The sequence below is a fragment of the Carcharodon carcharias genome, chromosome 4 (genome assembly GCF_017639515.1).
Source record: "Carcharodon carcharias isolate sCarCar2 chromosome 4, sCarCar2.pri, whole genome shotgun sequence".
Taxonomy (NCBI): domain Eukaryota; kingdom Metazoa; phylum Chordata; class Chondrichthyes; order Lamniformes; family Lamnidae; genus Carcharodon; species Carcharodon carcharias.
In genome coordinates this window covers 864,115-877,720 of record NC_054470.1, presented here as the reverse complement: position 1 = coordinate 877,720, position 13,606 = coordinate 864,115, and the positions used below count along the sequence as shown (strand labels likewise).

The following is a 13,606-nucleotide window of genomic DNA, read 5'->3' as shown; positions in this document are numbered from 1 at the left end:
GTTTGGTATCATCGGTAAGCTTTGATACATTACTCTCTGGGCGCAAAAGACCCACATTTGCACTAAGTGCACTAGCAGGCAGAAAAACCCACTGGCCGCAATGGAGGGTTTTTGTGCTGTGTCTTGCCAATCTTGCCTCATTAATCATGCATGCTGAAACGTGCCGTTTCGCTGGTGGGCGGTCTCTGATTCGCCCAACAAGCTGTCACCTCACCGCTTCCTTGTGCCAGGCACCATATTTAAAGTGCAGCGCACACACACCTCTCAGTGCTTGCAGCCCAGGATTGCTGCACAGAAGACATGGCCCCGAAAAGCAAAAAGGCTGCAGGCCCCTGATTCAGTGACACATTCCTGGGACACCTTCTGGAAACCATTGGAGCCCGCCATGATGTCCTCTACTCCCGCTCTGGCCACAGGAAGCCCATCAGTGTCACCACTTTGGCTTGAGAGATGGTGGCAGTGGTGGTCAGTGCCAACGCTGCACAGAAGAAGTTCGCCATCCAGTGCAGAAAGAGGATGAATGATCTCATCCGTGCTGCCAGGGTAAGGCAACCATCTCATCACTCTAAACTCTCACACTCACAAGGCCATCACACATTCACTGGCATCTTGCTCACTGTCAACTCAAGGGACATCACTACTCACTCTCTCACACATACCCTCACATCTCCATGGACTCATCTCCCCTGAAGATTGCCTCTTCAGCCCTCACCCTCTTGAGGCCACTTACACAGATCAACATGTGTCCCCCACACACATCCTGGGATACTCTCCTTCCCCAGTAAGCCTTGCAGCCTCTTCCCTTGCCAGAGGCCACTTCTCCCCCTTTCCCAAGCAAGCCATAGCCCTGAAGCTGTTAAAAGCCACCCCCGCCTTAATTATGTAACTGTAATCTTGTGTGCTTAAGTTTTCTTTTATTTTTGTTAATAAAACTTTTACTTTTAGTTTTTTAAAATCCAAAAAGTATTACTCGACCCCTTACTGCTGAGATCGGTATGTCTTCTTCTCGGTTTCAGAATACAAAAGAAAGTAAGCCAAGTTTCCCTCTGGGATTTGTTTTGCACAGCAATTAATGCCAGCTGTGGTAATAACAACAATTAAAAAATATAGCATTTATAAAATAACCAGGAAAATATAAGGAATTAAAAATGCACCTATGCAAGTAAACTTTTTAAAAAGCTGAATAATGCAAAACTTACTTTAAAAACTGGAACAGCTAAGTTCCAGCTACAAAGCTAAATTGGTAAATGAAATAACTTTTATATTTTAAAACTTATTTTATTTTAAAAGAAAAATGTAACTTTCTACTTACCGTAACTTCTACCTGCCACCATTCCTGCTTCCTGACCCTCCTGCTCCCTGATCCTCCTGGTCATTGCAGTTCCCCTTCTCCCCAACCCTAGCACTGTGGTCTCTCTCCCCTCCCCAACCTTTGAGTTGCAGCCTCGTCCTCTCTCTGACTCACCCTTTCACAGAACCTCCCATTCCCTGACTCACCATCTCACCGCTTCCCTCTCCTGGACTTGTGTTCCCTTTCAAGATTCTGATCCGATCCAAAGCTTGAGCCCCAATGTTGTGGAAATGTGAGTGCTGCTGGTGCAGAAGGACTGAGCTGGGACTGCTACAATCCATGTGTTTTTTAAATGCTCCCACTTGCAGCTTTCCTCTCCTGAAGCCTTGCTAGCAGCTTCAACAGTCATTTTAAAAATGACATGGATTGTAGCAGTCTCAGCTCAGTACTGTTGCACCATCGGGACTCGTACTTCCACAATATCAGAACTCTGGCTTCAGATTGGATCTAGATCTTGAATGGGAACACAGATCCAGGAAAGGGAAGTGGCAAGAGAGTGAGTCAGGGAGTGGGAGGACTGGCGAGAGGGTGGGTCAGGGATGGGGAAGAGGCCACAATTCAGAGGTTGGAGAGGGAGCAGGCCGCAACTCAGAGGTCCGGGAGAGGCCATAACTCGGAGGTTGGGGAGTGGCGAAAGGCTGCTCCAAAGTGGCGTCAGTCACACGGGAAATAACGTTAAAATGAATGTCGCCATGCTCCATTAACTTTCCAACGTCGCACCATGGAGCCGCACTGAGTGTTGATAGGAGTTGCCACTGGCTCGCAGGCCTTGCAATGAAAATCACTGCCCTATGACTTCTGAAAAAAATAATGGTTAGGATCGTTTAAGCCAGATTCCTCTCTGGGATCTGACTTGTCCAGCAGTGACATCAGCTGGGATCATAACAAATGGCTAGGCAAAGGGGGGGACGGGCACCTCAACCTCTCTCCAGGTGTCCCTTCTCCTCAAGGAGTCAGGCAGGGGCCGTCGGGTATCCAAAGGGAGGAGGGCCATCAGCTGGACTATCATGAAGAGATTAATGTCTATAATGTTATTGGAAATTATTTTTCAAAATGGAGTTTAATGGTGTCTGTGTCTATGTTTGTGTCTTTACTGGATTAAAGCCAGCTAGTCTGGGTGCTTTGATGTATAGAAAGAAGTAGGTTTGAAATGGTAATTAATAAACATGGGAACGTTTAGAAACAAAAGTGTCAAGGGGGCAATTTGCATTTTTAAATAAAGCATTCAAAGGAATGGGTGAAATCTTGCACCTAGCTAGAAGACGCCAAGCAATGTGTTTATTTTTTTCAGCTAACTAATAAAATTGGTGGAATCAAAGGATGTTATTGTTGGAAGAAGCAAAATTAAAAACCTAGTAATACAATGGGAAATTTACATTCAAATGAAAAGCTAGGTATAAACAGAAAGGAGTGCGTGTGTAAGGCAGAGACATTTAAGATCTAACCAGCCTGCACACCTGCAACTGTGCCTGCAAGGAACCTCATTTTGAATTTGTATGGTCAAATGTGCTTTTCCTGGAATCTTTTAAAATCTATGAGTTTTACTGTTGCCTTAATGGGGGTGTAACTGAGAGTCAGATTAATTAGGGAATTTTTGTAGTTATTGTAGAAGTAATTTTGTAGACATGTGTATGTGCTTACAATTTTGCTTGAATTGATCAATATTTAACTTAGTTTTATAAAAAGCCCCTTGAGACTTGGTGGTCTTGTTATTATTGAATTTGAAGCCTGCATCTTGAAACATACAAATTGCAAAAATGAGTTAGGACAGTTGTTTCAAGATTCCCCCTAGGATTTGAGCAACTCAGCCTTTACCATCGGCTGTGTCATAATATGGATACCTCGGGGCCACAATCCTAGATGACTCAGAGAATAACCAGCCACACCCAATCCCCAGGTCCACAGGCCGAGGCGGCTATACCCGCCTTACAGCAGGAGACCCAAACCAGGCTGGGACTTTCTAGGCCTCAGATCTCCACTGGACACCTGTCATCACAGACAGCAGCATGTAGCAGTCAGCCTCCTCCACCTCAGCTGCAGATGTCAGGGATACAGGTAGACAGAACAGTAGGGTAAGAAAAAGTAAGAAATTGTGAGATCACTATGGTGGCATGGGTGTTCGTTCACTGTACATATCATGCACTTTTGTTAAAATAATATCCGTTCATGGCAATGGTTTCATCATTTTAATGCTTTGTGCACATGTATCTATGTGCTCTCTTATTGAGAGGGTGACTCGAGCTCCCACTCCATGATTGCCTCCCCTTGTGAGCCTCAGATTCATGCTATGTTTAGCAGACTCAGTTAATCACTCGCCCCTCGTGTAATGTATGGGGGATACGTGAAGCTCTTTCCTGAAAATGACTGCACATTGAGTTTTGAACCTTTAAGCCTTATGACAAACCATAGAATTGTGTGTGTTCATGCATTTTGGAGGGTTGACAGTTATGTTGTTTCATCAACACTGAGCTGTATTCATTGTGAGTGCAAAAGCACATAACCTGCACCCTTTATGGTCTCAACAACATTGGCAAATCTCTGTGGCCACACAAAGTGTCTCTTTCAGGTGGCAATGATTGCACAATGTGCAGCTGACAGAGGGTTTTCACTGATGTGCTACCTTTCACTTTCCTCAGTAACTATCTACAGCTTTGGCTGCTGACCCTTCCAAAGATTAGGGCCTTGTGATCCTTGGTGGTTGCAGATCTAAGGCCAAATGCGGACCTTGTTTGTAATGTCACTGCTTGTAAAGGCCTTTTCAATCACTGGCATGGCGCAGAAACACACACAGATACCCTTGCCTGGGCCTTTCTCCTCCTGGAACATTGTGGCAATCAGTCTGGCACAGGCACATCTTCTGCATCATGCCACTGTGAGGGCATACTCACATGGAAGCTGACCATCATCGTCCTGTTCAGGTTCTTGCTCTTCCAGTCTTCATTATCCGAGGAGTTCTTAGCCTCCCCCATGTCTCCCTGTGCCAAGTGATTTCCCCTTTGAAGTGCTGGGCTGTGCAGGGTGCAACAGACCATGATGATGCAGGAGACCCTCTCTGGAGAGTACTGCAGAGCCCCAACTGACTGGTCCAAACATCGGAAGTGCATCTTCAGGATGTCAATAGTTTTCTCAATGATGGACTTTGTCACAGAGTGCGCCATGTTGTATCTCTCCTCCCAGGCACTTTGAGGACGAGGCCATCTTTCGAGTGGGTATCCCTTAAACCCGAGCAGCCAGCCCTGTAATCGCTGAGGCCCTTTGAAAATTTGTGGAACCTGGGGGTGACTCAGGATGTATGGGTTTTGGGAATTCCCAGGGTACCTGGCACAAACATTCGGGATTTGCTTCTGATGATTGCACACCAGTTGAATGTTTAAGGAATGGAACCTTTTCCTGCTAATGATGGTCAAGGGCTGTTGCCAAGCGCTTAAAGTGACATGTGTGCAATCAATTGCACCCTGCACTTTAGGGACGCCTGAGACAGCTACAAATCCCAGAAATCTAGCAGGCTGGCCAGCTTCATCCATGATGAAATTTATATAATGATGATGAGCCTTACTGTATAGGGCATTCGTCACCTCCTTTGTACATTTATGTGTTGAGGCCTGAGAGATGCCATATAGGTCTCCTCTGGATCGCTGGAATGAGCCACTTGCATGGAATGAGTGTGGCGGTGTCCTTCAGGGGCACTGGCAGAAGATGGCCTCCCAGGCCACGTAGCATCAGATCCTACTGCAGAATGTTGCTACCACACCTCCTTGCCAAAGGTAGACGTGCTTGGCACTGCATCTCGCTCATCTCCAAATAGGAGAGGCGTCTTCGATAAATCGTTGGTTGTGCCAGTCGCCTCTGTGGGATGCGTCTGACCTCCTCAGCCTCTGTTTCTTCCTGGGGCTCCCCTCGACCATGCATCTCAGGCCAGGGCTCTTCTCTAAGCTGTGCCAGATGGCGCCGTGCCCTTCTCCTCAATCTGAGAACTGCCATCAAGAAGGCAGCATTGAGCACAGCCTCCATTCTTAAATCCTCATTCTTCCTGTGAATAGATATATCCAGGAGGTGAATGTAGCTTAACCAACTGTTGCAGACCCCACACTCCCAACCAAAAAGCCACTGGCATGCCCTTGTGCTGTGCTTGTGCTACCCACCTTTCCCGATTCTAGCCTTGTAGTTGAGGCTCACCCACACAGATCATAGGTGCCTAAGAAGCCATGACAACAACTTGACATCTCAGTCCCACAGATGGTGGAAGAGGCTTCAGCATTGCCATGCAAAGTTGCCTGATTAGGATTAGAGATTACCCCTGACTTGCACTTTTGGAATGACAGGATGCAATGTGGCCTGTGACTCATGTAAATTGGACAATGCATTTTACAGGGTTTCATACAGCATGTTGCTGATATCCAGCATCTGTGCTCCCTTAATGGCTGGCTGCCTTTTCCCTTCTCACATTCCTCTGAGGTTTAAATGCTCAATGAAACCTCCTCTAATGTAACCTCAGTGACTATTGCAGTCTCGCGTAAAAGTGCACCATTAGTTGGTGGTTCCAACTATAACTCCTCAATGAAGTATTCATGAGTTCTATCAGCTGAGCCTTCATCTCCATGTTGAGAATCTAATAATTATGAGGGTGCCCCATGAAAGGGCCCTGGAGTCTAGCCATTGACCACTGCCTCAGACCCCGCCCGTGGAGATTTTTAAACTGTGTCATTGATTCGGGGCCTCAAGGTGGTGGGGTGCTGCACTTCTACTTCCAGGCTAGCTTCGATCTTCCCAGTTATCCTTCACGTCCCTCCTATTATCCTGGAACTTCCCGATGTGCAGATAGACCTCCCTCCAATAATTCTCCAGCCTCCCACAGTAACCTTGGAGCCCATAGTAATTATTATTTCCCTCCCACACCTGAACCGATCCCTTGCCCCATGTGGAGCTCGCCCCTCTCTTTCCTGAGGCTGTGTGCATGGTCACATACAGAGCTGCCACCCTCAGGGCCACTGTGTGTGAGGCACTGACCACACCTGCATGACCTCTCATTGAGCACGCTGCCCTTGCCCCTCCCTGGACAGGGACCACAACATGCATGCCATTCAAAGCCCTGTAGCATGGCACACAGAGCCCCAGGACTGCCTTTAATCTCTCAACCCAACCTTTTGACCTTAGTCCCAAGACTATGACCGTCTGTCACTTAGCCCCCTGTTTCCTTCAGGACTGAGCACACCACCCTTTAACCAACCCCCACCATCATGAGTTTCTCTGCAACCCTGAGACCCACAGCATACAGTGTGAGCAGCCCTGCCTGAGACCAGCACCTGTCTTGCCTTACATAGCTGCTTAGCCATCGGTGACGACTTGGAGTAGCACTGTCGCAGGTAGGCTTTGAACGTTGCACCCACCTCAAAGTCACAAGTGAAGTGAAGGTTGGCAGGTGCACGCTACTTATATCCAGCTGTGATTCAGACAGTCTAATTTCCTGCTGGTGTGGCACGTAAATAGGAGGGAGAACATGATTCCGGTGACTTGCATTTATAATGAGCATTCATGACAAGCTAATGCATACAAATAGGGTTCCCTACATGGATCAGTGAGAAAATTGACCGGCCATTAGGTTGCCATGAGAGTACCAAGGGGAAAATTCTGACTTGCCCACTGGCGGAAATCCGACTTTCGGCCTTGCTCCAAATTTTCCGCTCATGTCTGCCACAATTTCTGCCACTGGCAGGACTGGAAAATTCTGCCCACTATCTCTGCAGCTATCTCTTTTAGAACCCCAGGGTGTAGGCCATCAGGTCCCAGGGATTTGTCAGATTATAGTCCCTCAGGTTTCACCAATACTTTTTCTCTGCTAATGTTAATTTCCTTTAATTTCTCACTCTTTTTATCCTCTAGGTTACTCTCTATTTCTTGCATGAAGCTTGTGTCTCCTAATGTAAAGGCAGTCACGGCGGGACCGGAAATTCCCATTGAAAGTTAATGGACTTTGTTGGTTCGCCAAATTTTCCATCTTGCCCGTGATGGGTCCCGCCATATTTGTCCAACGTCCCTGCTATTTCCTCCTTCCCCATGATAATTTCTCCCGTCTCTGCTTCTAAGGGATCAACGTTAGCTACTCTCTTCCTCTTTGTATACTTATAAAAACTAATACCATCTGTTTTGATATTCCTGTCTAGTTATTCTCTATTTTTTCCCTTTTTATCAACTTTTTGGTGGATCCCTGCTGGTTTCCAAAACACTCCCAATTCTCAGACTTGCTATTGTTTTTTGCAACATTGTAAGCCTATTCTTTTAATCAAATTAAACTTCCTCAGTGAGACACAGATGGGTCTTTCTTACAGTTTTTGATTTACAGTGGAATGTATTTTTTGTTGAACATTTTGAATTGCTTCTTTAAATATTTCCCATTGTTCATTTACCTCCATGCCTTTTAATCTATTTTTCCAATTAACCTTAGTTAGTTCCCCCTCATACCTATGTAATTGGCTTTATTTAGGTTTAAGATTCTTGTTTGTGATTGGAGATTGTCACTTTCAAACTTAACATGGAATGCAATGGTATTATGATCACTATTTTCCAGAGGATCTTTTAGCACAATATTACTAATTAGCCCTGCTTCATTACGCAACAGTAAATGTAAGATAGCTTTATCCCTAGTTGATATCACAATTTATTGCTCCAAGAAACTGTCAAGAAAGCATTCTACAAGCTCATCTTCTAGACTATTCTTGCCAATTTGATTGTCCTAGTCTATATGAAGATTAAATTATTACATTGCTTTTGTTACAAGCAGGTCCAGGGTGAGAGCCTGGTAGGTAAAGGTCTCAACAGGGGGGTCATGGAGGAGGACAAGACAGGTGGCTCAGATGATGGTCTAGAGCAGGGGCAATGTGGGCAGGGGAACAGTAATGAGTGTTGGCTTGGAGGGAGGAAAGGCATGTGGAGGTGGATTGTGATGGAGTCCAGGGTAATGGGAGTCGGAGCGGAACAGAGCTGCGGGAGACAATCGGGAGCTGAGGGATGCCTATAAATACAGACTGGGGATTGCAGAACAGCCTACCTTGCTGGGAGTCGAAGCGGAACAGACCTGCGGAGACAGTTGGGAGCTGAGGAGTGCCTAAAAATACAGACTGGGGATTGCAGAACAGCCTACCTTGCTGGGAGTCGAAGCGGAGAGGACCTGCGGAGACAGTCGGAAGCTGAGGAGCGCCTATAAATAGACTGGGGATTGCAGAACAGCCTACCTTGCTGGGAGTCGAAGCGGAGAGGACCTGCGGAGACAGTCGGAAGCTGAGGAGCGCCTATAAATACAGACTGGGGATTGCAGAACAGCCTACCTTGCTGGGAGTCGAAGCGGAGAGGACCTGCGGAGACAGTCGGAAGCTGAGGAGCGCACTGTTTCAACTGCAGTCAGGGAAAAAAAAGAAAAGCAGCTGTCACGTCACAGGAAGCTAGTAAGTTGATTGGCCGGTAAATGCTCAGTGTAAGGGACAGTGTGTGAGAAGGCAGCTTAGGACAGGCGAGTTAAGGTAGTTCTATAAATAAAAAGAGGAGAGAGGAAAAAATTATTCAAAAGGAGCAGAGAGGAAGGCTCCAAGTTTAGAGACAGAAAGCTGCAGGAATCAGATTCAAGGCAAAGTGGGCTTGTGAGAAGCCAGAAGATCCGAGCAGACAGCCAGAGGTTGGTGACTCCTTACTATGGGCATTTGAAGCAGTGGTGTTCTGTTGGCAGGGCTGAGTATCTGAGAGAGTGTGCATGGAAGGCAAAGCCTGAATGCACGTAGTGACCCAGGGGGAAGGAACATTGGAAGGAGAGGTCAAAACCCTGCAGGTAAACCCTTGTGGAAGGAGGCTGAGAGAAAGTGTCATTTGGGAGAAGATTCCAATGCAAGTTCTTTGAGAGTAGAGATTGGAAACCTTCGTGTGAAAGACGGAGTTCAGTGAGACCGCCTGGCTCACAGTGTGACAGGCGTCTGGGTAGGGGGGGAGAGATCCATAGCATCTGTTTGGGGTGGCATTTGTCACTTGGTTTCACAGTGTGGTATGCCTGACCACAGGTTGCTGATTGGTTTACATGAACTGTTTACTTACTGTGAACATGAGAGTATAAGATAGCTCTTGTAACTTGTATTAATCTTACGAATTTGTACATAACTGTAGAGGTATTGTTGTGGGTGAAGGAATATTGTAGCATAGTTCATCTTTACTTGTTTAATAAATGTTTTATTCTTTTGTTAAAAGTTCATCAGCTGACTCCTGTGACTTTGTTCAGTAGCCGTCCTCTACCTTTCTAAAGAAAAAATAAAACTTAGGATCTATCAAGCCGGGTTCCACCCTGGGATCTGGCTTGTCCAGTAGCGACATCCACTGGGATCATAACAAAATGGGGGCTCGTCAGGATTATCATTTTAAGATGGGATCTCTTGTGGGATTGGAAATTCTTGACTTTCGGTGAGATCTGTGAATCCTTAAAAAACGAGTACTTGGAGGTACCACACTTAGGAATTGGAGTTACTATGAGGTATATGATACAAGTTGGAATTCGAAATGGCTTTGGAGGGTTCAAAGACTTTTTTACACACGGGAAATGTAACCCCAGCTGGTTTACAAAAAGTAACCAAAAGTAAGCGGATAAGCTGGGGTTGGAATTACTCGCAGGGGCGTGGAAGCGGACATAGTTGAGATAATAGTGCAGCATTTGAAAATGGAATTGAAAGGACCAGGGGAAGCTGTAGACTCAGAAGAAGACTAGTTTATGTGGGCACAGTTTCAGTTAGAATAGAAGACATTGGAAGTAGAATTTCAGGTGAAGGAAAAAGCAAGGGAATGAGAGGAAAGGAGAAAAGAGAAGGCATTTCAAAGGGAGCAAGCAGAAAGGCAGAGAGGGATAAGGCAAGAGAAAGTGAATTGGAAATGGGAAAACGTGACCTCCAGAGGGAGAAGTTAGCATTGGAGGAAAAAAGAGAAGGGACCAGAAAGGGAATACCATTTTAAAAGGTTGGACTTTAAAAAAGAAGCCTCAGATATAGAAGAGGGTTCCCAGGTTGAAAAAAACCACCTCCAACCCAAAACCTACAGGGGCGTTGTTTAAATTTGTACAAGCCCTCCCAAAGTTTGAAGAAAAGGATGTAGAGGCATTCTATATCTAGTTTGAAAAGATGGCTAAGCAAATGAAATGGCCAAAAGAAATCTGGACATTGCTCTTACAGAGTAGGTTGGTGGGTTCAGCTCATGAGGTTTACGCATCACTGTCAGAAGAGGTACCTATGGATTATGATGCAGTAAAAAAGACTACTCTTAGTGCGTATCAGTTGGTCCCTGAGGCGTATAGACTGAAATTTCGGAACATAAGGAAACTATCTGGGCAGGCCTTTATTGAGTTTGAGAGGTAATTTTGATCGTTGGATATGGGCATTAAAGGTGGAGACAATGTATGAAGCTCTTGGGGAAATGATTCTCTAAGAAGAATTTAAAGGTTACTTCCTCCTGTAGTTAGAACCCATGTTGAAGAAGACCAGAGGTTAAAAAAGTTAGATAGGCAGCAGAGATGGCTGATGATTATGAGCTGGTCCATAAATCTAAACCCTTTTTCAGTCACCCCCACAAACCTGAGAAGGATAGAAGGTGGGGAGGTGAAAGGAAGGCACGTAGTCAGGGAAGAGAAGGGACAGATGGGAATTCCCAGGAAATTCCTCCTCCAACCAGAAAGGAAGGTGCTGAGGGTGGAAGTGACATTTAAGGGCCTAAATGTTTCCATTGTAACAAGGTGGGACATGATCGGGCAGATTGCTGCAAACTAAATGATAGAGCTCTTGCAGTAGTGGGAACGTCTAAGGTATCCTCAGGAAAGTTTGTATCAGAAAAGGAAATGGTTGCTAAAACTGTACAGGTGAAACGTGTTCCCTCAGGACCGATAGGAAAGGGGGATATGGTTCAGGTTGGTCCAGAGAATTCTTCTTTGATTATTGGTGATGGAAATCAGGCTTTTAGTGGTTCTGGATGTTTTGTCTCAAATGGTTAAGTGTTCCCTTACTCCTCCAACAAAATAAGTAAACAGATTAAAATTTTGAGAGATACTAGGGCAGATCAGTCATTGGTGGCTGATGATACAATTTGTGTTCCAGATAGTTTTATGAAAGAAGAAGTATTAATAAGAGGTATTAATGGAATTTATGAACTTGTTCCTTTGTATAAAGTGAACTTACAGTGTCACTTTGTAAATGGAACAGTGAGAGTTATTCCTAAATCACCTGTTGAAGGGGTAGATTTTATTCTGGGTAATGGTTTGGTTAGCAGAGACAGTAATGTGGCAACGACTGTACTGCAGCAGGTGGTTGATAGTTTTGCCACTGTGAGATTTGAACTCTTGATAATCTTTTAAATTATCAAGAGTTCAAATCTCGCAATGGCAAATAAAAATAGGCTCTTGTAACTCTTTCGAGTACAAACCCGTTTCCATCTGTTTCAGATGTTGTTTCATAGTTTGCCATTGTGAGATTTGAACTCTTGATACTCTTTTTGAGTAAACCTGTTTCCATCTGTTTCAGATGAAGTTACATTGTTTCATAGTTTGCCATTGTGAGATTTGAACTCTTGATCTTGGGGTTGCAAGCCCAGTACCATAACCACTTGGCCATTTAGGCCAAATTGGTTACTTATAACTCTTTCGAGTACAAACACATTTCCATCTGTTCCTATTCAAATGAAGTTACATTGTTTCATAGTTTGCCATTGTGAGATTTGAACTCTTGATCTTGGGGTTACAAGCCCAGTACCATAACCACTTGGCTATTTAGGCCAAGCAAAGCCTACTGCACCTGGTATTCCCAGGCAGTCTCCCATCCAAGCACTAACCAGGCCTGAGTCTGCTTAGCTTCCGAGATCAGATGAGATCGGGCGTTTTCAGACTAGTATGGCCATAGGCTAATTTATACCACTGTGTAGTGTAACTCTTTCAAGTACAAACACATTTCCATCTGTTTCAGATGAAGTTACATTGTTTCATAGTTTGCTATGGTGAGATTTGAACTCTTGATACTCTTTTGAGTAAACCTGTTTCCATCTGTTTCAGATGAAGTTACATTGTTTCATAGTTTGCCATTGTGAGATTTTTTTTTTGAACTCTTGATCATGGGGTTACAAACCCAGTACCATAACCACTTGGCTATTTAGGCCAAGCTCTTTAAACATGTTTCCATCTGTTCTTATTCAGATGAAGTTACATTGTTTCATAGTTTGCCATTGTGAGATATGAACTCTTGAGCTTGGGGTTGCAAGCCCAGTACCATAACCACTTGGCCATTTAGGCCAAGCTCACAGGTGGTTGATCATGCTGATCTTAATCAACTACTGAAACTACTGTGGCCAACAATGAGATACTTATTGCCAATAACAAGCAATTGAAGGAAAACCTGATTAAAATAGAAAACCAACTTTCCCGTATAAAAGAGGAGTTTTCTAATGAAAAACGAGAATTGGTAAGAACAATTGAGAATCAGTCATGGAAAGTGTAACAAAAACAGAGCTCTGAAGAAGAGTCATATGAACTCGAAATGTTAATTCTGTCTTTCTCTCCACAGATGCTGTCAGACCTGCTGAGCTCTTCCAGCATTTCTTGTTTTTGTTTCAGATTTCTAGCATCCGTAGTATTTTGCCTTTATCTATGGAAAGCGTAACACTTGACTGAGGACTTGAAACATCTAAATGATAAACTTGTCGAAGCAAATTTGATAAAGATCAATCTTCAGTTAAAACTGGATGAACTTTAGGCATCAGAAGTTGCTATGAAATATCATGGAAAACGCCATGAACAAGAAAAGGAATTGTTGGTAAATCAGAATAATTGGTTGAATGCAAAATTAAAAACCAAGACTAACAAACTGTTAGAACCTCATCATGAAAAGAGCAATGAGATTCTTGAACTCCGAAGCAAACTGGAGAAAACGAAGGAGAAGATGTGTGGTATGGAGTGCCACAGTTCTGAAGTTGTTTCTGTTTATAAAAACTCCTTGCTAAATTGTGGTCCAGTTGAGCAGAGAATTGATCCAAATAATATTACTGATATATCAATGTCAGGTAATGGGAGTACAGAAACAACTAAAGTGCCTGTATAATTGGAACTTAAGAATTGTCAACAAAAAAGACCTGAAAGCAAAATGACCCTTCCAGGTCAATGATAGAGACACTGATTTACAAGTGCTTGCTGATGTTAATGCACAAGATACAGCAGTTAGAATCCAGGTAAGTGAACATTTTGCAATAGATCATTCA

The 13,606-nt window shown here is 44.3% G+C and overlaps 1 protein-coding gene and 1 non-coding gene across 2 annotated transcripts in view; both read right to left on the bottom strand.

Annotated features, from left to right (window-relative positions):
* The window catches only part of camk4 (calcium/calmodulin-dependent protein kinase IV), a 300,351-nt gene that overhangs the window by 25,249 nt on the left and 261,496 nt on the right, over nt 1–13,606 (bottom strand). The window lies entirely within an intron of this gene.
* Nucleotides 12,142–12,260, bottom strand: LOC121277551. Its single transcript, XR_005942914.1, has one exon. It is a non-coding gene; the product is annotated as a 5S ribosomal RNA (ribosomal RNA).